This window comes from Cupressus sempervirens, chromosome 10, assembly GCF_028749045.1.
Source record: "Cupressus sempervirens isolate cs-2001-9-10 chromosome 10, ASM2874904v1, whole genome shotgun sequence".
NCBI classification, from domain to species: Eukaryota; Viridiplantae; Streptophyta; class Pinopsida; order Cupressales; family Cupressaceae; genus Cupressus; species Cupressus sempervirens.
Window position 1 is genome coordinate 740,510,779 of NC_143127.1, and position 26,982 is coordinate 740,537,760.

Sequence of the window (26,982 nt, forward strand, 5' to 3'; positions counted from 1 at the left end):
TAATTCTAATCACAAAATCTTAGAGACATTGTAGGCAACATGGTTACATTAGGGGGGGGGATTTTTCCTTTGGTGAATGTAGATTTCCAACTGGTGGAACATGGAGTTGTGAATATTGAAGTATAAGGTAATGCTCCCATGGAAGAAGATGATATTGAGATAGAGAAAAAAATTGAGGATATTGGTATTGGCGCAGTTGATAATGTGCCAAAGAATAGGATTGAAGAAGATGTTACCAATGCAACTGATAAAGATAATGAAGACAATGATAGTATAACATCTAATGATGATGATGAAGATAACCTTGATATACCTATAATTGAAAAAGCGTATGAGCCCCTATACCAAGGGTCTCAAACAATGCTTCTCTCTATTGTATTGTTGTTGGTGAACTTAAAGGTTATGAATGGTATATATAATGTAGCAATCTCACATATGTTAAGGTATAGTGTCATTTTTTCCTCTTATTTGTTAGAGTATCATTGATGTTATTTATATTAACAATATTTTTCCATAGGTTGATAGGTGAGTGTTTTTTACACCATCAAACATTCTACCTCAATCTTCCCGAGAAATATCAAACAATACATGCATGTCCCAATGATCATATTATATATCATAAAAAACATGAATTTTCAACACAATGCCCTAATTGTCACATTAGTAGATATTGATTAGATCAAATAACCAAAAAGGTACCTCGCAAGGTTCTTTGGTACATTCTCATTATTCCATGTTTGCAAGAATTATTCAAGTACACTAGGTTCACACAATATAAGTCAAGATGGCATTATGAGAATGCCTATGAATGGTTCTACATTTAAGGACATATAAGATAGGTGTCTAGTATTTAAAGAAGAACCTCATAATTTGAAGCTTTCGTTGGTAGCAGACGGTGTCAATCTATTTGGAGAGATGCGATATGTTTACTCGGTCTAGCATGTTTTTGTTATTAACAATAACATTCCTCCTTGAATGTTTATAAAGAGTGAGTGCATAATATCGGCAATGACTATACCTGGTATTTTCCCATTTAATAGTCATCTAAATTAATTTATAAACACAATATCAAAATGGCCATAATAATTATGTTTTGTTTATGTTCATTCAACTAGGTAAGTACCAAGTGAAAGATATGAATGCATATATTGAGTCCCTAATTGATGAGTTGTTGGAGTTATGGAGAGGGGTCATTATGTACAACATCTCTAGACCAATAGGTGGAAGATAATTTCAATTATGTGCAATGCTTGCATGGACAATACATGATGCCCCTAAGATAACACATTTTTGTGGTACACATAAAACTATTAACACATATTTTTGGTATGTAATAGTGCTAATGCATTTTTTTTGTATGTTTAAGTTGTGCATGATAGTTGTCAATATGAATATTCTACACATGTCATCCAATTATACACAATCTTATAGGTATTTAGACAAAGGAAAAATTTGCATGTCCAATTTGTGGTCCAAAAATGAAATCTCATCATTCAACATGTTTAGGAAATAGGTGTTCAATGAGAATAGGCACTTTCTCCACAAAAATCATAAGTGTTGAATTGCCAAAAAATAAGTTTTCAATGGGAAAGAAGAAACAACATCAAAGCCATGAAGAATGACACCTTAAATATAGAAGTTGGAATACAATAGAATGAATTGTTGAGGTAATGTCATTCCATCTTATGCAAGTTTTTGTATTAAATTTAAATTTGGAAATTTCATTTTATTTAGTAATGGTGTAATTGATGTACATGAAGGTCGTGAAGGCATTGATGGGCAACTTCCAAAAGGACTTAAAAGCTATCCTAGAAAACTTAGTACGTTGTTGTACTATGAGCACCTCCCAATAATGCATTTTTTTTGATAATATGCATATTGGAAAGAATATAATAGAGACACTATGGAAAATATTGGATAGAAGGCAAGACAAAGAAAAATTAATCAAAATTTGTAATGACTTTCATGAATCCAATCATGCATTAAAGTTTTTCATTGAATCAAATAGAAATGGAAACCAGATTAATATGAGTTTCATTCCTTGGTTATTAACATAATAGCAAACTGATGCCATATTTGAAGCCTTAAAAAAAAAAAAATTTCCCATAGGATTTGTTGCAAACATAAGCAGACTCATATCAAAGAAAGGTGATTTTGAGTCAGGGTTGAAAATGCATGATTAGAATACCTTCTTCAAGGTAACTCATGTTCTTCTCTATTTACAATAAATTTGTAAAACGTCATGTACTTTTCATTATTTTATTTTATAATATATTAAAAAGATCATTATTTTATTATTGCAGTACGTTCTACCCCTATCTCTCCTACACAACTTTGACAACATGAGTGTCAAATAAGTTATATATGATCTTGGAAAATACATGAGGTTAGAAGTGTTATTTGTTAGATTTTTTGTATAGATATTATTTTTGTGTCTTGCTTTTCTTCTTTTGTAATTTATTGTATAGTTTTTTGTAGAGTCTCGTTAATATTTTTTTGCATGATAAATATCTTCTAGGTGGTTGTCATCTAAAGAAATTGATAAAAAAAGACATAAAAAATTAGAAGAGCAAAATTCCTCATATTTTGTGTGAGATGAAAAAGTGTCTACTTTAACATTTTTTAATGCACAAGAACACTACCTTATACATTTGGTTGAGGACATTGAATTGTGTGGACTTATACCAACTAGGTCAATGTGGATAGTTGAGAGCTACTTGAAATTTTTGAAGGGCTTGATTAGACAAAGAGCACATCCTGAGGGTTCCATTGTGGAGGGATATATAGTATACCATACCATGATGTACATTAGTGAATATATTCCCAAATTTGTATCAAAGATCCATGTAGATTGCATTTGGGATCCCCACTCCATTAACAAATTCGAAGGGGAGTATTTGATAGGGAAAGGTAGATTGAGGAAAGTGAGGGGTAGTTGTAAGATGTTATTATAGTTAATTAATTCTTATCCATCATTAATATAAGTTGTTTTTAACTGGTCTATTTATTGTATATAGTTGCTTGTGAGTGGGATGCACTTCATTTGTATATTGTAAACAATCTTGATTGGATGGTGGTATGGATTGAATGATCTCAACAAAATAGTTGTTAATTAACATACACTAGTAAATTTGAACTCAATTTTCAATGAATTTTGGTTGAAATTTTGACACAAGTTGGTCAAAATTTTGCCCAAGTAGTTCATGGTAATTTTTCTCATCAAAATTTTGACCAACCTGCACGTTAGTCAAAATTTTGACCAACCTGCACGTTGGTCAAAATTTTGACCAATACATTCGTCAAAAAAAATTAATTTTTGCTAGATCTAATTTGTCATTGTTGGTCAAAATTTCCACCAATGTTTGGTCAAAAAAAACTTAGAATTGGTGGAAATTTTGACTCATTCTTGGTAGAAAACTATCAAGAATTGGTCAAAATTTCCACCCATGTCTAGTCAAAAAAAAAAAAAAATTGGTGGAAATTTCGACCAAGTCTTGGTAGAAAACTATCAAGAATTGGTCAAAATTTCCACCAATATTTGGTCAAAAAAATTATAATTGGTTTAAATTTCAACTAATCCTTGGTAGAAAACTATCAAGAATCGGTTGAAATTTCCACCAACGTTTGGTCGAAATTTTTTTAATGTTGTATCAAGCAATTATTTCTTATCCAAGCCATTTAATTTGCAACCTTTTAAATCTCTGCAAAGATAAAGTTGGAGCAGGAGAATTTTTCTTCTCAAAGGTGTCCATGCTTTACAATCAAAGGACACCTTTGAGAAGAAAAATTCTCTTGCTCCAACTTTATCTTTGCAGAGATTTAAAAGGTTGCAAATTAAATGGCTTGGATAAGAAACAATTTCTTGATACAACATGGAACAAAGAAGAACATAAATATATAACATGGACATGTATTCTTTGAAATGAAAGCATCCAAGAATATAAACAAAAGCAAAACTATTGAAGTGTAACATTCCTTATGATGCACTCTTGATATTGCCAAAGTTGACAAAAAAAAATTCAACTATAAATAATGATATATTATATAATCAAAGTAACAAAGGAATTTCATATTCATGATAGTCAATTTTCAAAGTATAGTATAGTACAATACACAAGTTGAAGAAGAAAAGTATTCTAAACTGAACACCACTATATGAAAATTATGCATTTTATCCCACAAGAACTTCAACACTAGAACAATTACTTTTGAAATTTACTAAAAATGAACAAGGCATAACATTTATCTAGAAAAGAGATAACAAAATTTTATTAAAATATAGCATATGCCCTATTGTCTGTGTTGACTGTGGATGTCTATTTGCTTTGCTCTATAAGATGACCTGTAGCATTTAACTATGAGTCAATCTAAAATAAAATGTTTCTAGAACTATGCATTCTACTTGGCATTTGCTAATAACAATAGTTATAAGAAAGATCTTTTTGCACCGTTCTATGAAATTATACATAAATATCCTTAGTATTTTTTCATTCTTCACTTTCCAAGTTGAATTAGATAGATTGTTAAAGATGTGACTCCATGTCTAAGCTTTTCCTTGAAGACTAGACTCCCAAACAAGGATCTAAAGATAATTTTGTCTACATGGTCAATCTATAATGCAGCATCCTCACATAATTTTATAAATTTAAGTCAATAAAATTTGAAGTTCATGAAGCAAACTGGAAAATAGTAAGATCTCTATCTCACTGTACTAAAAACTCTACATAAATATCCTTTAGTATTCTGTCATTCTTTCCTTCCCAAGATGGATGAGATAGATTCATACAAATGTGACTCCATGTCTAAAATTTTAGTCGATGACTAGACTCCCAAGCATGGAACTAAAAACAAAATTTTATCTACAGTATGAATCTATAATGCAACATCCTTACATATTCTATAAATTTATGCCAATAAAATTTGAAGTTTATGAAGCAAATTGGAAAATAGTAAAATGACCATGTCCATGCTTGGAATTCATGATAATCACAGTTTTAACAGCAAAGACCAAATGAAGAACTCACATATAAAATACTAGCTAGACCAATTCGAATTATCAATTGAACAAAAATTAATCTTAAGTTTAATCTTTTTCTATATTCATTTATATTTTACAGTATCCTCCTTCCAAGTAAGGGAGTGCTTAAATACCTTTGATTGGATAGGTTCAACTTGTAGAGATGAATACGGAGAAGATGACTCAAATCCATCTAACTACAAAATATGATTGCTATATAAAAGTACATCAGAATTGAATCTAGTATATGATAACCAACATACAATCAAAAGGATTATTTCGATAATTATATTTTACATTAAGAAAATTAACAAAAAAGACCTTGATATATAGCATATATAGTATACAACTGAAAATAGCCATTAATTTTGAGTATTCATTTGCACATAATCAAATAATCAACCATAATCCATAGTTTCCATCAAGTTATGGCATTTTCTATACAAATGAAAAGTCTAGATGTGACAAAAATGTGTAAGAGAATCCATATGGCAGATAAGTCAGATAACATCTCATAGACTTGACCAAAAACACAAAATGGTACTCTTCAGATTTTCTTATCAATGTCTTATAACAAATTCCAAGACTTGTCTATTTCTCCTTGTTGAATTTATCTAAACACTAAAGGTTTTATATGTAGAAACTTTCTAATGCCTAAAAGTCTCTAATGCAAAAAGCACATTATCTAAGTTTTTGTTGAACCTAATTAACCACCTTGAAATATTGCCTCATCCTGATGATGAATTATGTAGTTTGATCTGAAACATTGATTTGAAAAATTTGACACTATTTCAAGTTGTAAAAGAAGCATGCTGATTCGAAATTAGATATTAAAAAAGCCATCTAACCTACAACCAATGAAGTGACTAGAAAGCTACAAGTATTTTTTGTAAAGGATCTTTTCTTCTTTCTTAACAAAAATGAATCTACACTCTGCATGCCAAAGCATTACATAAATCACTACAATGCAATAATTGCATCCACATATTCCTAAATATAAAGCAACACCAACCATAAATTTCTCTAAATGCATCTTAAAGTTCAATAACTAAAAAAAAATTATTTTTTGGTCAGTAACCTCAACTTCAAAATGTACATGAGATTGGTGTGTATCATTGAGGAGCTTTGCTTCCTTGTAAAAAACATTGGCAAGGATGGACATGTATCTTCTTCAAATGTTGCATCTAAGAAGGAAGATTACTAACACCTCCTTTTCTTCAAAATAAGCCAAAGATTATTTATTATATTCCATAGCACCCTGCAATGAAGTAAGAAATAGAAAGATTAGCTTTGAATATCAACTTCAATAACTTTAGTAGTTGAGCAACGTCCTTCAGCATGGGTAATTGGATTTGACTTGAATCTTGTTACAATTGTTTACCCTGTAAGTTTTCATTGTTTAGATATATTTTAGGGTTTTATAATTTAATATTTAGAAAATGTCAAGTTGTAAATTATGATGTTTATGATTGTCCATTTGAAATATTTAGGGTGTAACATTTTTAAAAAATGCAGAAAGTGATGTGTTCTAGGCTTGCATACTATGTGCAAGGAGTATGCATGAGGATAAAGGGGCATGTTTTTGCTATTGCCTGCATTCCATTGACAATGATAATTACCACATTCATGGAATCCATTATTCTTCACCAAAACATCTACTTAGGCAAGTTTTTTTTTCTTTTATATTGTTTAAATCCAAAAATATATATCTAATAGACTATGTATATATGTTGATCTGATTGAACCAAATTGAATGCAGTGTGGTAGGAGGAATGGTCATAGTAATAGGATTATATGGTGTCCTGTGGGGTAAAGCTATGGACACAATGTTCCCCACTTTTGACAGTAGTGAGATTGTAGGCATAAACTTCATAATATCTCATGAATACATTATAGTGGTGTCTTTGTTCTAAGAACAATAGTTCATTATAGAGAATACTCCAACACTTATTTTATAGAATAGTGAATGATTTTTTTTGGTAACGTATATTTTGAGATTTTTGTTCCCTTAACTTTTGAGCGCTAAACATAAATTGGCTTGATTATGTCTGAACGAACATCAACCTCTTTAGAAATTGCTTAAAACAAAATTTATTAAAGTTGTTGTTTTCATTATTGAACCAATAAAATATGCATATTGGAAAGCACAATTACACAAATTTATATCTCAAAGGGACAAAATCCTTTATTGAGAGTTGAAGAAAATATATATAGTATGGTATCTTCTATACGTTGGATATTTTGGAAAAGATAGTGTAGTACATATTTTTCTTGTTATGGTGAGACATTACTACTTATTGTTTCAAGCAATTTGTTCTCCATATGAAACTTATCATGTTTGGATTATACTATTTGTATATGTATAATAAACTCTTAGCAATGAATAGAAGAGTATACTAAATGGTGAATTGGATAGTATGTTGAAAGTTGCTAGAGTGAATAAGATTTTTCAAAATGTCAAAATATGTCATTGATATTCACAAGAACAAATGTGTGTGTGTGTGTGTGTGATTATGTGTAGCTAATTGTTTAGTATGACCATTAGTGTGCAAATATGCACAACAATACAACTATCATGCTAAGACTTATATTGAATTTGCAGCAATGAACCTTGAATATAGTATTATAACACTTTCCAAATTTTTTTTTAACTTATCATGATATTTATAGCAAGATGGAAACAACTATATGTTTATTAAGTTACATATATCAAACTTAGTTATTAATCAGTGGTATGTTTGATTTAGTCTGACATCTATGACACAATAGTGCATGGCTACTAGAGTTTTGATTTCTTTCTTTTTTATGATTCTCAAGCCTTCTTCCATTAGTCTGTGTCTACCAATTCCTGTAGATGTTCAAAGTGCTAGATTTTTGAATGTGCATGGATGTCTGAGTATTATTACTCATCACAGAACACTTTGTGTTCTATTTCACAAGTAAATTTCCTCCTACAATAGGAGAACTGACTTTAATAAATCTCATAGGTTGGTTCTAATAAATATTTTCAAGATCTAAAAATGATAAATCCTTTTTACAAAGATGTTCCACAAGCTCGCCAAATCTGGATTTGTCTATGGAGTATAGATTATTCTTTTAAAGTTAATGTTTATGGTAAGTTGCTATATATAGACAAGGAAATAGGCAAATGATCAATGTGTTGTCTATCCAATGCCCTGAATTCAAATTTGACCATATTGTCAGACTTTGGTCACCCATTTAGCCATACTATTAGGCTTTGGTGCTGGCCCAAAAAACCCTCATTTCAGATGATTTCAAAAGAAAGAAAGTGTATGCTATGCATCAACCAATTTTCATATTCAAGATGATAAAACTAAAAACATATAAAGCTTTAGTTGTATCAATGGTCTTCAAGATTTTGATTCAGATTAGTTGTGTAGTGCTCTACTTACACATAAAATGAACAATTCATACCAATTTAATATTTATATTTTTGGAGATCAAAAGTGAAATTATTATCCTATATTTATTGGTAAAATCTCTTAAGTTGCATTTAACTATTAAAATATATATAAGCTCTACTATTAGCTCAATTTGGGCATCGTTGCATGAATCTTTGAGGCCTAAGATTGGAAGTAATGGTTCCTTCTTCACAAAACTTAAAAAATTTACAAAAATAATGTGTGCTTCCTACAATATTGACTATAAAAAACTAAAGTTGTTCAAAGGTAAATATTTCCCCTTTACCACTCTTAGATTTTCCTTTTTTTCTCTCTACTCTCATATGCTCTTATGCTTGTCTGAAATTGATAATATACTCATAAAAATATATATCTCTAATAGTACCACATAACATAAAAGGGGGAGAAATAACAAATAAATAAACTACTATCTACCTTTTTGCATCACACTGCTCTTTCAGTTCCTACAACCAGACATAGAAATGTGAGGAGTAAGGACATAAGTCAACTATACTTATGTAGTATCACAGATTCAGAAGATACTATGACAAAACAATAATATTAAATTTATCTCTTTTATGTTTCATATATGTTCTATGAGAAAATCTTCATCCTTAAAAGCAATTTTCATGGCAAAACAATGATCAAGTATCTAAGATCATTAGTTCAAACTTTCAGGTTCACAGTGCCAATATTGTAGTATTGTTCTCATTTCACTAAATTTGCAAAAAAGCTATGTCATTAAGTCCAATGCTTACCCCCTCCCTTCATTTTATTTTTTGTTCTTGTGTAGTATATAAAGGGCGAGATTCCTAATGACCCTTTCTATAGAGATCCAGGGCATGTGGATGAAATATAGTAGCAAGAAAGGAATGAAGGGCCTATCACATTAGTTGAGAGGGGAGCCTTCCCAATCCCACAACTTTATTTCTATCATAAAAAGTGGTACATGGCTTGTGCTCTATTTTCATTCATAAGTTTGGAATTAAGATGTAAAACTTGTGTTTCTCCTTCAATCTATTGATAATCCCTTCCTCTTTTCATTAGAGCCCACATTGATAAAATTGAATTTCCAAACTTTAGAGAGTTCCCTTTGAGATTATATCTAGTCTACAATTTGGAAATCATTCAACAAAAGAAAGAAGCCAATGGAAATGAATCATATTTACTCTTCTTTTTGGTTGTTTAGAAGTTAGGTTTGTAATAGTCACTTTCCTTTTCACACCTGAGGTTCAGTTAATGTTTTCCCCTTGTTAAATAAAGTAGCAATCTAGTTGAAAGCTCTGGTAATCTTAACTCAGAGCTATGACTTTGTTAGAAAGTAGGGTTTGAACTTGAAAGGTCCCATAGCTTAGGTCAACCTCTAAATAGAATAGCAAAGTGTTTAGGACCAAGAGCATGTTTACTAAGAACAACAATGTTTTTCAAATCACTTCCATTGAAAAGACTAAGGGAAAAAACAAAATAGAAAATTGCATGGAATAGGTATTAAATACTTGTAGAAAGGTTAATAAAGTAGGTATATTGGTAAATTAAGGAGCAAATTATTAGAGTGGGAAGCTAAAAATAGGATCATGAATGAATTAAGCCTCATGGAAAAAAATAATTAAGGCAAACAAGAACACACCCACCCAAGAGAAAGCAATTGGAACAATGTTCAATGATACTTAGAATTTACAATGCCCTATGTTACAACCTTTGCCTATTTCTAGCCCCTACTAGGCATGCCAAAATATATGCCCAACACTGTAGGTTTGTTCTAGGTACAACTAAGATATAACTGGGCAAATTCACCTCCTAGAGGATAAACCTTGTGGACCCATGGAAAAGCCTAGAAAACATGCATTTTCATGAAGAAAAAAAGTAAAGACAATATTTTTTTGGACCAACTAATTGGAGCTAAGGTCCATATGTTATCTTCTTACAAATGTTTTTTATTTGTTTCAATCATAGTGAAGATGCCAGATTTGTTGTCATCAATGCTTGTTTCCTTTCACAGTTAAGCTCTTCAAATATTATTTTCATAAATCAAAAAATGGCCATGAGAAGGTTTTGTCTAGGCATGAACTTGTTTTTTACATATGAATTTTGAGTAATATCTATGACATATCCATCCTTGTTTTTGATATGTGGAAGCTCAGTTTGGCCTATGTTAACAAGATGCTTGAGATTTTAGGTAGATATGTGAGTCATCTAGTGAATACTTAAGTAATATGAATATAAATAACTTATCTTGTTTCAACCAAAAAAATAGGAAGCCACTTACAAATTTTGCAATGTAGCTCATGATCAAAACTGATTACTTATAAAATGTCTCGCACTTGAGGATTCTTGCCAAATAGAAGTGATCAATAGAATCTCCACTAGTTATAAATTTGTCATCCCACTGCTATCCAAAAGAATCGAGTAATTTTTCTACAATACAAGAAGCACAACTAAACATCAACTATTTCTTGTTGTAATAGACATCACATCAGTGAGCCCTTTCTTACTCAATTTTAAACTTGAATTCATCTCAAAACATTGATACCTAACCAACTATCAATCCTCAATCTTGAGTACCTGAATCATTGTTCAATTCAAGAAGATGGGACACTTGTGCTGAAACTTGTTGTATAGGCTTTTAGTTTTAGTCACATGGCACTAGGATGGCATCATATTACTCCATCTCCAATCTCTCCATAAAGGACCCAAACCTTTCATATTTAATTTTAAAAAGTAAATTGAGCAATGGAATTGCTATTTTATAGCTAAGAGACAACTTGGTTCAAAAATATTAAAAATACGAATTATTACCTCTTTGTTTTCTCCTAATGCTGCTCTTGCCTGCCATATTTTCCAAGCCTCGCCAATTGATGGATTTGATTGTATTGCCTTACCAATGCAAAACCAAAAAATTAAATCATTCAATGTAGTGACAATAAGAATTAATTGAGTATTGATTGCCTACCCACATCTTTTACAAGTTGAGTTGGAATAAAACCAATCTGTTGAGTATTGATTGAAAACTAATCCTCAAGGTAGATCTACAAGCCATATCGACATGAAAGGCTCTTAAATTGAATTTGAACCTTAGTCTTTGCTATTGTAAATAATTTTTTTGATATTTCCACTAGAATGGAACCTAATGAATCATTAAAGTAATGAAGTATTTTTAAGACTTACTCTAGTCATGGTGTTTATTATTTGTGTTTTAAGCACAACCAACTCAGTAAATGTGGGACACCCCATAGCATATTAGTGAAGATATAATATTGGAGTTAAAAATAAATTTAAGAAAATTTTGAAGTTATGATTTTTTATGTTTATAAATTATTTTTGATATAAACAAAACAAGCTAAATCAGAGGTCAAGATTATGACAAGAGTATCTCAGAGCTCTGGTGTCTTGGCATGTTTGTTCTATTGAATAGAACATGCCAACATTGAGGTTGAGAATTCTAGGTTATATTTATTTTTTGTGTTGAATAATGGATGAAAATAAATTTTGCAAGCCTATACCAAAGTTAATTATGTACTTAATTTCAGTGCCTTACTATTAGCTTGATGGGAAAATTGATAACACACTCTTAGCATTATGTTATTTTAGTTTTTTGAACTCAAATGAATGAATTTCAGTAAGGTTCAAAATGATTTGAGCACTCAAACCTTGTTTCAGCAAAATTCCCACCCATTTTGACAACTAGAACATAACCCAATGGATCATCAAAGAATACTTGTCAGACATTACTATAGTTTTCAACATTTTTTTATTTTTATTGTTTCTTAAGCCTATTTAGGCATATGAGTGAAGGTTCGGAGTTTGATTCAATTGTTTTCATGTTGATTAAATTAACCTTAATTTGGTTTCACCATAATGACAATACTCAAGATTATTATTGAACCTCAGAGCTCTAGTGTATGTGGTATTTTTATTTTTGTTACAAAAATAGGGAATGTTGTGGCTAAGGCTCATAAATTTGGTGTTATACATGTTTGTAGTGTTGAGTAATAGATGCAAGCTATTTTTCCAAGTCTATTTGAAAGAGTCCATTGAGGAGTTCTGATTTATAAAAAGAAGTCAATACTCAACCAACTTTTAAATAGTGTCTTAGGATTAAAATATCTTTCTTGAAAATTATAGAATTTGTAGTACTAAAAAATGGATGCATCATTTGACCATGGGTTTGTCTATGAGCATAGTGTTTTATGCAAAAACATATAATGACCATGAATTAAATAGCATAATCAATCGTGTAACTTAAAACACATTGTGATATTGATCTCATGATTTAACTCTGTAGTTTTTGAGTCAAACTCACACACATGATTCTTGAGTAGTGGTTCACAAGAACCCATCTCTTATGAGAATGAATGACATTTTTAACAGTAATAGCATCTAGGTGATGCTTACAGAGTTAAATCACTGGAACTTCTAGTTTGGTCACCAATCCCAGTACTACTCCAGATCAAGCACACATAACCATGAAGTTTCCTCCAAGGTTAAGCCCACATTGCTTGAACCTCCATGTTCAAGTGCACTTGAGCTGGAGTGGTATTAGAATGGATGACCTCTCGAGAAGTCCCAGACCTTTGTGAGAATCACATAGATGCAATGAGTGCTAATTGTTCCATTTATTCTAATGAGAGATGGGTTCTTGATGAAAAATGGATCAATGTGTTTGACTCAAAAACTACACACTTGATTCCTGATAGCAATTTCATAATTTGACTTGTTGTGGAAAAATCTTCTACTTATTAGTTAAGACACATTATCTAAATCAATTGCATAGAGACAATAGTTTCTCAATAAAAAATAGCTCATTAAGAAACATATGTTGTCTGAGCTCATTCTCCTATCTACTATACTTATACAATTTGAGCTTCATCAAATTGATCTAAAAGATGCACTTTAAAAAAAAAATACTCTTTGCAAATAGAACTTCCAACCTTAAATCATGATATTTGCAAGTTCAAAATATGAGTTCTCAAATTGTTTGCCTAAGTTCTTTTTCAAAACAGCTATTATCTTCACTTTCCAAAATTGTCCTACATCAAACTCTTTGAGTTGGCATATTCTTTTCAAAAAATTCTTCCAACAATTCCAAGTTTCTCAATCACCTTTTTTTCACTGCCTCATTTTCATACTCATCTACTTTCTCATCTCTGTAGTTGTTTTTCATTAACTTGCAGATCGTTGGTTTGCTCTTCATATTGCCTATTATTAACCCTTAGTTTCCATTGGACATTTCCATGCTTTGTGATCATCACCCCTGTGTTGGTAATAAATTATTTCTCTTCTTCCTCCATGTCACCAACCATATACTTTACCTTCCATTGTGTTCATGTTTTGGTTTTGAGAATGATCTCTTCTATCTTCAAGACTATATGTTGGCTTTGTTGTTCTTTTTGTCTTATCCACTATTACCACCTTAATTTTTTTGTATTTTTGCATCTACATTTAATGACATTAGGGTTGACTCTTCCAAATTTCATATGATTATAACTTTCTTTCCTTTTTAGGTAAGGAAATTTCAATTCATTTTGGAATCTGTTATACATTAAGTATAACAACCATAATTGGATGGTAAAGTAGAGAGCCATTTTGAAAGTTTAATTATTTTATTGTAATCATTGGATGCATATATAGAACATACACCAGATTCTAAGTTGTATATTTTTAGAGAGATCCAAGTAGCATTGTTACAAGGAAAACATTCCAACTTGTTCTCTAATTTATTCCACCTTGGCATACAAGAATGAATGTTCCTCCTTTACCTTTCAGATGGCATGTAAAGAAATAATTGACATCTTTCCAAATAACTCTTAATACAATATGTAGAGAAAAACCTATAGCCCTAAATTATATTAGTAATATCATACCAAGATCCTTATAAATCTTGAGAAATATCTCTAGCCCATTGACATTATTGACTTTATAGTCCAACCATTTGTCAATTAGTGCCAAAACACTTGATCATGTGATTGTTTACAATGTAAACCGAGCTTCATAGTGTAAACTAAGCTTCATAGTGTAAATTGAGCTTCATAGTGTAAACTAAGCTATTACATTGTTACTGAGCTTCATAGCATAAACCAAGCTATTACAGTGTGGATTGAGCTTTATAGTGTAAATTGAGTAAAGTAGAAAGACATTGTAAATTGAGCTAGTTGTGTTAAAAAAGTAGAAGGGAAGAAGTAATGACCGAGCTGTAGTGTCAACTAAGCTCGATAGTGTCAATTGAGTTCTATAGTATTTTTTGAATTATCAGTGCTAACCGAGTTTGAGCTACTCTAGAAGCGATCAAAGTGGATCAAGCTCTAGTGTCAACTGAGTGCTAGAACTTTCCATGTTCATTATGTTGTCGAGTGTCATTATATCACTCGAGTGGTCTTCAAAACCTAAGTATTAGCAATGAGACAACTTGGTGAAGATTGTTGAATATAATATTGTGGCTGACTTTAGGAGGTAATCATTTGGATTGGTATATATGAAAGGTATCTTGTCAAATCCAAATGTAAGAAAAGAAGTAAGAAACATTAGAAAGTATATGAAGATTAGCTAAACGTTACAAGCAGTATAAAAGAAAAATCAATGACTCATCCATCACATCAAGGTGATTATTCTACATCCAACGAATCTTAATCAACTAACCAAGTTACAAAGTAGAGATCAACTATTGGTTCATCCTAACAGGTGCATCAATCAAATCCTCTAACAAGGTGGACTTAATAGTCTTGTGCAAAATCTCTTAATCGAGTACATACTTCATTGTATTGCATAAATCCTTTCACAAGGTGGACCTAACAGGCCTTATTGGTCGTAAATGGGTAGATCACTAGAAGTGGTCAATTGTAAGTCTTAATAGACCAACTTTATACTGTAGCAATAAAGCTTGTGTGTATCATCCCCACCCCAGTTTTACTTTCTATTTGGAAGGTTTCAAGGTTACCAAATATTGTGTCAAGTGTTTTAATTACTTTCAATCTTTCATTGATACAATTAGATCAGATTAGTTAACTAGTGAATTGAAGTGAAAGTTTTATTGGTTCCTAATTGACCCCCCTCTTAGTCACCTAGCTCACCATACATTTCCAACAATTGGTATTAGAGAATTTGGTTCTCACATCCTTTGTTTAGTAGCTTGAGAAAAGATTAGAGGCAATGAAAGTGTACAGACTAGAGAAATACATTGAAAATGAAAAGTTGGATCTATAGATGGCTATGGAACAATTCAAGAAAATGAAGGAGAAATTCTCTCAATCCTTGAAAAGAAGGAAAGATCTAGAAAAAAAAATGAATGACAATCTCTACATTGAAGAAAGAATTGAAGATATTTTCCAAGACCAAAGTTTAGATGAAGCTGGTGTAGTAATCAAAGATCTACTTGAGAAGAATCTCACTCTTCATGAAGAAGTTAGAAAATTGAAAAGAGAACAATAAATTCAGTCAGTCAGAATGTGTGAAGATATGGAACAAAAGGAAAAATCTAAACAAGAGAAAATATTTCTAACTGAAAGGATAGAAGAAAAAGACAATGAAATTCAACACCTATCTCTTTAGCAAGAAGATTTGATAAGTCAACTCAATTGAGAAAATCAAGAACTTATCAACTTAAGGACAAAATATACAAGTCTATAGAATGATTTCAACATAGAAAGGCAAACCGATGAAAGAATGATAAAATCTCAAGAAAGCATGAATTAATTGGACAAGAAAACTCAAATTAGACACAAAGGAAAAGCTAGATTAGGCTATATAGATGAAGGTAAATCATCTCAACAAAGAGTTCAAAAGAAAAAAAGACCTACTTGTAATAATTGTGGAAAGACAAGGCATACATCAAACAAGTGTTGGAGCAATGGTCATAGATAAAGTGAATGTTAAGAGAAAACCAAGTTTGAAGGAAAATGTTTCAATTGCAACAAACAATGGAACAAATATTCAGAATAAAAGACCAAGAAATGGAACCCATTAGAACATATTGTGAAAGTTATCTTTGGTTGGGATTATAACACATGGTTCAAATATTACTTGTGTGGTGAATATTGAAACATTGGACCAAATTGCAGAAGAAATCATACGAGGAAGAGAGACCCTATGAGGAGATTTTTTGTATCAAAGAACTTGGTCATCTAGCCAAGAACTATATGAATTGAGCTATAGTTGAAGATGAAAAGAAAGCAAAGGTTGACAATATAAAAATTCAAATGAGGCAACAATGAGTAAATAAATCTTGAGAGAATGCAAGTCAAATTCATGAAAGCATTGACACCCAAGTCAGTGAATTGGGTGACTCAACCATTTCAAACTAATTATCCATGGAGATCATTGGAACTATGATTCAAAAGAAACATCTTATATTAGTTCTAGTTAGCAAGCATGAAGATCCAAATCAACATTTCAGATGCATTGGGATCACCAAGCTAGATGCCATTTTTATATCATTGCAGAACCTTATCGAGCAAGGTCAGGTTGCATGACCTTACGGAGCAAGGTCGAGTTGCATAACCTTGCCGAGCAAGGTCAAGTTGCATAAACTTGTCGAGAAAGGTTAGGTTGCATGTGCTTATCGAGTTCAGAGTTCTAACCAAGTTTAGAAGGCATACATAGAGTTTGGAGACCTAATCAAGCATGTGCTCATAGAGTTGAAGATAGAAGGTATCTTCCAAGTTGAAGACTTAATTGAGCATCTCATGCCTGCCAAGTTAAACAGGTTGTCACTAAGCTGTCCATTGTAAAATGCATTTATGAAAACTTAATGACAAATTTTTATTAAAAGGAATAATTGAAGGCTTTTTCATTTTTCATTGTGAATTTTAAAGCAAAAAGAGTAGACCATTCCTGAATCCTTGAGCAATTTAGAGTTATTTAGTGAAAATTTTATCAATCATCAGTGAGTGTTATGGGATCCTCATCAAGCAAAAAAGTTAAGAAGGGATCTAAACTGTTGGTAAGAGATGTTAAGTGTGAAATTTTGATATTCAAACTTTGTCCAATGATTGCAAAGGAATTGGACCCATTCAGTATGCACTCTCAAATTCCTCCAAAGGTACTATTGATACATGACATTTGATCATTTTATCACTATTCAATTCAAGAATTGGGAACCTTAGAAATGAATCAGACATATGAGGCATTATGTGTGGATATAAAGTTGAAACTTGAACATAAACACCTGGAAGTGAAGGGTTTAACACACATTCTACATATGCCAAGGGATCTCCAAATTAAGTGGATTAGATTTATCCTCAGTTGTGTTCATGACATGCAAATCTGGCTTAATCAACCCATCAAAATTATGAAGAAAGTGATCCAGAGGGTTACTGGGTTTCCCATGAGTTGGAAAAATCAAAGACAACCAAAACCCTAGGTTGAGTTAAATTGGTATAGAAGACTCTTGCCAAGTGAGATGATAGAGGGATGAAGCTAATTGGTATTAATGATATGGAGATTAAGTTCAAAATTCATGTGATTGCTCACAAAATATACAACTCTAGTCGACTTAACAATGTCCTATGTGAAGCTGTGGACTTGGTGTACAAAGTAGTAAAGAAGAACCTTTCTTTTAACCTCATCAAGTTGTAGCTAAACTAGTTGAGAAAGAACATGGAGAGCATCCAAGCATCCAAGACAAATGCATGTACATTTGGTTCACTTTTGGCATGTTTATTCTTTTATGTTTAGAAGTTTTTTCCCTTTAAAAGGTATTGTAGTATGGAAGAAAGACAGACCTATTGTATATCAAATAAATGAATTTATAGCTAACATGGGAGATGATTTTTAGGGCATCATGGATGCATATTTTGAAACCTTCAAGGAAAGGATGTAGAGTAGGTTTATAATTCCAAAGCAACTAGTTGATGATTATGAACAAGACATATGTTTCCTTGTGGACTATGATAAGGTTTACATTTAGGCAGTCAGGCCTAGAGTTGCATAGGTAAGACCTCTTGGTTATGAGGTAAACATTGATGATACTATGGATATCATAGAGGCTTTTGTCAATGGGCTTGTGGACCCTAATGCACCATATTTTGGACCAAGTTGTAGTGTCATGATTCATTAGTGTTAACAAGGTTTGAGCTACTCCAGAAGTGATCATTGTGGACCAAGCACCTATTAATCTTAGATTGGATTTAATATATGAGTGAAAATAAACTTAAGTTATTTACAAGATAGAACTTAGTTCATGTTGAACAAGTAATGTATGCTGAGCATAATTTGTCAGATAGTATATGCCGAGCGAGATATACAATATGTGTCGATTAACTAGTAAGTGCCAAGTAGATAGTTAATGTCAAGTGATCAATGGATGTTGAGTCATTTAGAGGCCGAATTACAACATTAAAGATATAGTGGATGTCAAGCATTAGATACTTCAAGTATCAAGTAAAATAGTTTTGGATATAGTTGTTTGTAATGGCACACACTTTTATGTAAACCATTTTTTAGCCAACTTAAGGATTATTTTGTGAGTCTAAATGATAAGGATATATCTATATTGAGGATCTATGCAGTACATAAAACCAATAAGCTAAAGGAATGGATTAAGAAACAAAATGAATGAATCACAATCGTTGATTCATACCTAACCCTAAGTCACCTAGGTCTTCTTAAGGAAGACAAACTCTAAACATTGCATGTGCAAAGAGAGAAGTTTGCATGCACAAAAAGAGCATTAATAGTGGCTAAGAAGTTGTGAATCAAGTTATACATTGCATAATTAGCTAGAGGAGAACATAGGAAAGAAGTTATAGGACAAAAGAGATACATCTAATCAAAGAGGATCAAGGATACATGTAAAGAGGTGATTTTCTATCTAGCAACAGAGTGTTAACTACATGATCATTGCTGAGACATTCTAGTAGGTGAATTAGCCAAATATCTTAGCAAAGTAGTCCTAATAGGTTATTGTAAATCCTTTAACATGGTGCTTACTTTATTGTAAGTTTTAAGTCCTTCAATTAGGCACACTTCTAATAGGGTGTTGAAATCCTTTAACAAGGTAAGATGTAACAATCTTGTAAGCCTTTAATAGGATAGACAAAGTAGATTATAGTTTATGATCAAACATTGTAACCTTCATTGGATACACTTTACAACTGCAATAGTAAAGATTTGTGGGTGTCATCCCCACCCTAGTTTTACCTTCTCATTGGAGGGTTTCTCGATAATCAAATATCTTGTGTCATATATGTGTTGAATGTTATTTTCTTTCATGCTATGGATGAATATGTTTAGCTACATTTTTTAGTTTACATGCAAATTGTGAGATGGATGTGTGGTCAATGATTTTATGTTTAAATTTTTGAAGGACTATTTCACAGCCCCCCCCCCCCCCCCCCCCCCCCCCCCCCCCCCCCCACCCCCCAGAGTTTACTTTCCCTATTGTATTTCCAACAACACCAATATCAACCGAGTGGCAGATCTTTTTATGTTCACTGTGTGGCCAAGTATCAGTATACCACCTAAGTGGTCTTTAGAACCTGAGTATCAATAGTGAGCCAACTTGGTGAAGATTGTTGAATATAATGTTGTAGCTGACTTCAAAAGGTAATTATTTGGATTGGTATATATGAAAGGTATCTTTTCAAATCCAAATGTCAAATCCAAAGGAAAAGTAGAGTCTCATCCATCACTTTAAGGTGATCATTCTATATTAAAGGAATCTCAATTAGCAAACCAAGTTACAAAGAATAGATCAACTATTGGTTCATCCTAACATATGCATCAATCAAATCCTCTAAAAAGGTGGACTTAATAGTCTTGCACGCAAAATCTCCTAACCAAGTACATACTTCAATGTATTATATAGATCCTTTCACAAGGTGGACCTAATAGTCCTTATTGCTCCTAATAGGGTAGATCACTAGAAGTGGTCAATTGTAAGCCTTAATCTAACTTTATATTACAGTAATAAAGCTTGTAGGTATCATCCCCATCCTAGTTTTACTTTCTATTTGGAAGGTTGCTAGGTTACCAAATATTGTGTCAAGTGTTTTAATTGCTTGCAATCTTTCATGCATGCAATTATATTAGATTAGTGAATTGGTGAATTAAAGTTAAGGTTTATTGGCTCTCGATTCACCTCCCCCTCTTAGTCACCTAACCCACTATACATTTCCAAAAGACATTTCATGAAGCCAACTTTATATTATTCATGATTCCTAGTTAGTTATATCTCTCAATGGGAGGTTTAAAAACCCTTAAAACAATTACATACTTGCCTTGAGCCATTTTAGATGGTTTTGAGTTTGCTCTAGATAGAAAGGGTTCTACCTCTCTTCCTTCTAAGGGACCCTCTTTAACCCCCATAGGGGATTCTATTAGTTGCAACTTCCTTCCTTGGCAAGATATATTGCCTTGAGAGCTTTTAGACATATCTCCCTAGTTACTTTAGTCCCCAAAAAAATAATGCCAAACATTAGGATGGGAAGCCAACAGGGGCATGGCTTGAATAATCACCACTAGGAATTTGTTGTGTATTTCCTCCTTGCTAAGAAAATTTATGCATTCAATGATTTGTACATTTAAGGAGTTGTGCTCTGTTAAATTTCTAGGAGAGGCCTCATAGGGATTTATAGTAAGAGGAGATGTAGCTATTGCCAAACCCAATAAGGATAAAGACTGGGTCCTCCATTCTAGAGGGGAGTGTTGATTCTTGATAAGTTCTCCTTTCTTCTTGATATGTTGCAAGGCCAAGTATTGGGCATTAAGCAGTGAAGAAATAGGTTTAGGGCACACTAGATCAAGACCAAAGCCAATACTTTAGACAATTACAGGATTTTTAGAGAACAATGAATTATAGATGCATTAAAAATATTTAAATATGTGTGATTGGAACATATAAAGCCAAATTGTTTGTCGGCATGTATCATATATAAAGCCAATGGTTTTATCATTTATATGACATTCTTAAATAAAAAGTGTGACACCTTACACTAGAATGCCCCATGTTTTGATATCTATATTTTGTTGGAAAGACTTATATTTTGAACTGACTACTTTCATAAACCAACAACTAAAAGCACCAAGGACTCTGCCACATAATAGACAACATCAAAAGCCTTGATGATGACATTGTTTAGTCCAAAATTAAACATATTATAATAAATTCAATTCTATAATTATCACTTCCATTAATACTCAATAGATAACTATTTTTTATAAAATTCTAGTCCCTCTAAAAAATAAGTTTTCATATCTTCTTTCTATGCTTTTAAGTGCTCCTTGAACAATAGACAAACTCAAAATACACAACCCTTATTTTAAAATGAAAACTAATAAATATGATAATAATAATAATAAATGTTTAAACTTATACCTATTATCAAAAAAATTATAAAATATAATCGTTAAAATTAAAGCCTCAATGAAATGAAAAATAAAATAAAATATCTAAACTCATATCCTAAAATACAAAATATCCTTATAAGTGAGGAGATTCACTAAAATTACTAAACCATGCTTCATGTCTCCCAACTATTTTATATGAGAGATTTTCAATTAATCAATATAACTGCCTATTATTGTTATTCACTTCTATTATGTGTTGTTCAGTCATAGATTTTAGTGGGTGTATATGACATTGATTTGTCAAGAAGGCTTTTAAAAATATTGAAGAAAAATGTAATTATCAACAATATTAGTACAATACACAACCTTAAAAGTATTATAATTCTACTGAGAGACATATACAATGGCAAAAGAAAATCCTAACACAAGAATATTTTAGGGAATAATATGTGTACACAAAAAAAAATTGACCGAAATTTGTTTTCAAAAAATCAATTTAAATTAGAAAATGTCATTTGGCATTCACAAAAATTTCAAAATAAAAATAAAACTATGTAATGCCATTTATAATTATAATTATTAACAAATAGAAATAGAAAAGAAATTTAATAGGAGCTACAAACATTTTTTAAAATCAATTTAAAATGGAAAATGTCATTTGACATTCAAGAAACTTTGAAAAACAAATTAAAATATGTAATTTTAACAAAAATTATTAACAAATAGAAATAGAAAATAAATTGACAAATGACATATTTAAAATATCAAACTAGTGAATTTAAATTAGAAAATGTAAAATGACATTCACAATTTTTTTAAAATACAAACTTAAAATTAATTATGAAATAACATTCTTAAATATAAAATAAATAAAAATCAATAGTAAATATGTTGTCAATGGGCCGTTGGTCTATTGGTGAAGTTGAATGGCTCACAAAGAGCCCACTAGGGATCAAGTCTTGCCGAGTACAAGGTCTAGAGACATCATAAGGGATGAGGTAGGGATAGTGCTCCAAGCAAATTTGGCAGCGTGGATGCTCCTTAGTCATTGGCTCTTAGTCATTATTTATTTGATATATTATACATTAGAATTCATGTTTAATTAATTTTGAGATACATACATAAAGAGAAGGTACACAACGCTAAGTTGTGGGAGGTGAAAGAATATGTGTGCATGTGTGAGAGAGAGTGAGAAGGGACCCTATTATGTTTTTAATAGAGAAAGCGCTTTGAGATAAGGGTAGAGAGAGTGATATGACCGTGAAATAGGGGAGGGGAGAGAGAGTTCTAAGACTAACCATAATTTTAACATGACTTTAAACCATAGCCTAAGTCTTATGTCTAAATCTAACACTACCCATAATTTCATCCTTAAACCCTAATTGTTAACCATACACATGTATAATTTAATAAGAACCCAAATGCACTATAATCTAAATACTAACCATAACCCTAACATCCAATCATAATTATAAACCTAACTATAATAAAATTTAATTATTATTGTTAAAATAATATTACTAACTATCACTTTACTATTCATAATATAATAATCCATATTATAATTAATACTAAATATATTTAAAATAATAAAATAATAATCCATATAATAGAGAACATTATATTAATATAGTTGGATTAAAGTTCTTCAAGAATGTTTTCCATGGTACATGATGATTGCTTCTAGCTTATATATACTTATATATGTAGTCACTCAAGAGTCATCCTTCTCGAAACACCTATTTTAATTCAAATCCTAACCTACACCAAAAAAATGACAAGACTTTCAAAAATATATTTTATTGAAAACATTTTAAAAATATTGAAATAGTCTTATTGGTAGCTATAAAGCCAAATTGTTTGTTGGCATCTATCAAAAAAAAGCTTTTGAGTAAGGTGTGCTTTAGAAGTGTCAACCAAAATGGGAGCTTCAAAATAGAGTGTTGATATGTATAAAAATATGTAGATTTTCATTTGTTAGAAATTCTATAGGCATGTTTGGACAATATGACTGGTACATTGCAAAGAAAAGTATGAATCAAATTTTTTTGTCATAGACTTCATACTATTAATGAGGGTGAGATTAACTCTATGCATAAACACAATAAAAATTAATGTCTAAATAACCTATCATGTGAACACTCATTATGAAATTAATGAATACATACTCAATCTTTTAGTGTATAATTATTCTACTGACTTTTTTTTTTTAATAGAGGGTTTAGACTTGGCTACCAACCAGCGAAGGCCACCACTTGAAGATTTAGGAACCCGATACATGCCCAAACGTGCTTGAAACCTCTTTGGCTTAGAGCCAAGGATTGAGGGGCATCCACGCTATCAAAAACACCTGGGCAACGATCCTGGCCTCATCCCTTATGGTGTTGAAGCCTTGCATTCAACAAGACTTGATCCCTGGTGGGCTCTTTTTGAGCCATTCAAGTCTACACAAACCAAAAGGCCCATTGACTATTTTGCTGAATTTTAAGAGGACATCTGGTAAAATTTACTCGCCTCTTTCATAGTTTAAAACCAATCAAATATTTATAGAAAATATTGTCCTTACAATTCTAATCTTATTCACAGATGTGAACATCCATTAAAAATTAAAATTAAACCATAAAATCAGAGAAGTGCCTGGCTATCATGTTATTGTAGAAAAATTCTATTTATGAATACGATGCAGATTATACCCAACACAAAGTTGATAAGAAGATAGTAAATAAGGAGAAATTTACCAGGCGTTGCATAAAGAGCAACGATGTAGTGTACATCTTGAGTAGTGAGATCACGATTTGGCAAGTATCATGTATATGTAAGATAATTTACACAATAAATGAAGGAATACAATATTAATTGAGCTACTATAGTTATCATGGAGCGCTTGGAAAATAAATGTTAAAGTTTAGTGTTAAACAAGTAATTTCAATGTTAATCAAGTGATGTATTGTCTAAGTAAAATTGTAGTGTTCATCGAGAAAAGAATAAAATAAAATATGAGATATGAGGCTGAAATGTAAAAAAAATTGAGAATGTTTGAGGAGTTCAAAGGATAAAATTAAAGATAGTTATGAGATCTACTAGAAAAATGTAATCAAGATCTAATTAAGGAGATTTAACATAATGAAGTTGAGTAAAAAGTTCAAGGAGAATATGTATACACTAAATGTCTAGATGCATTGAATCTAAGATCTACGATCGTGATTAAGAGACAAAATCTGGAAGATTGTGGAAGGCAGAATTTTTCTATTTCAAGAGATGAATGAGGCTATTTTTTTATTTATTATTGTGGTGCTAAATCAAATAGATCACTTGATTGTTTCTTTCTTACCATTTAAAAAATAAAATCTCTTAACCAAGTCGACTTAACAAGTCTTTGAAATCCTATATGGTACCATCCATTAGTGATCTTTATAAGTCCTCTAAAGCAAGCCACTCTTTAGAAATGTCAAGGAGTGATAAGGTCTAGATGATCTTTAGTTAAAATCCTCTAACTGGGTCACATATCAAGGTTTGCTTCTAATAGAGCTCACTTTAGAAGAGTGAAATTATTTGGGTTATGAGTCTCAGGTATTTTTTTTTCCTTTATAGGGTTTCCATGTTAAATATATTGTTGGAAATGATTGAAAAAGATATTTGAATGAAGAATGATGGAATTGGTAAAGAATGCTTTCAATCATTGTTTTGTCATTGATGTCAAACTTACTAACTACAAGAATGACAATTGCTTAAGTGATCCAAATACTATCACTTAGTTGATTGACAGGGAGGAGTTAATCAAAAGATGTAACTAGAACACCTAGAGAAAGGTTGAAGTTATGATGTTGTAATGAAGTATAAGGATAAGCTAAGACAATGATGAAATCATGTGCAAAGACTAACTAAGTTCATCTATGAGTACCGAGCAATCCTTCAAGTCTCGAGCATCAGAAAAAGGTAGTGGATGCTGAGCAAATTTCTTCAGGTGCCAAGCATCAGGAAAAGGTAGTGGATGCCAAGAAAATCAAGAATCATTCAGGTACCAAGTGATCCAAAAAATTGTATATGCCGAATAATAGAGATGTTCACATGTCGAGCTATATAGAATTCAACATGTGCTGAGTAACTCAGGATCCAACAGGAGCCGAGCACTACAGAGTAAATAGAAGTCAAGTAATTCAAGAAAATAGTAGAAGTCAAGTAATACAAGAAAGCTTCAAGTGCCGAGTAAAGTAAGAAATATAGAGGATGCAGAGCAATCCAAACCTAGTTAATGCCAAGCATCAGTAAACCAATGATGGCGAGTTGCTGCATTATTTGTTAAAGTCAAAAGAATTTCCAGATTAGTAACGATAAGTTTGTTACATTGAATTTTGTGAATTAGTTGGATGATAAGGATAATGAGTAGATGTCATAGAATTTTTATGTAAACCATGCAAACAAATTCAAGGTGAACACTGATGGATTTTATAGAAGAAACAGTTTGGAGGGAAAACAATTCTGAAAATCAATTCAAATTGATAAGAAGGAAGACTTGAGCAAAAAATGAAGAACAAAACTTCTTTATAAGGAGTTGTAAGAGTGAGTGAGTTGGTCATAAGTGTGGTCATGTGAAGAAGCTATGAGAAGGATAGTGTGAAGTGTTAAGAAGAGGACACAGTGAGGAGTAAGCACAGAGCATCAAGACTTTGAGTTGATCAAGTGACCATAGACTACATTGGCATAACAAGTGGAAGAAATCAAGGAGACAAATCTTGAAGGGTGGACAAGCTGTCAACACTACAAGGAAGAAAAGCCAAGCAAAGAAAAGAACTAAAGAGTGATATGAAACCTGCAAGTTTAGAGTTGCAATCTTTATCAAGTCAAAACCTTTCTAATAATTTCTTACCATTGTATTAGACATTGAAATCCTACATTTCTAGGTTAGCTTAATAGCTAGGTGGATAAGCCTCAAGAAAAGGATACAAGATCACCAGGATAAGGATAAGAGATCCTTAGGAGAAGGATAGGAGATCCTTAGAGAGAGATAAAAGATTCTTTTGAGAAGGTGATTTTAAATCCCATGGACTTGGGTGGGCCTAACAGCTCTATGTAAATCCTTTAACAAGGTGGCATTCTAAGTTGAATGTTCTTAAGTCCTCTAATAGGGCACACTCCTAATAGGGTGTAGAAATCCTTTAATAGGGTCACATTTGACAGTGTGTAAAGTCTTTAATAAGGTAGGCCTTTAATAGGGCAAACCATCAGAAGTGGTTGAAATCAATTGCACAATAATTTTGTGGGTGT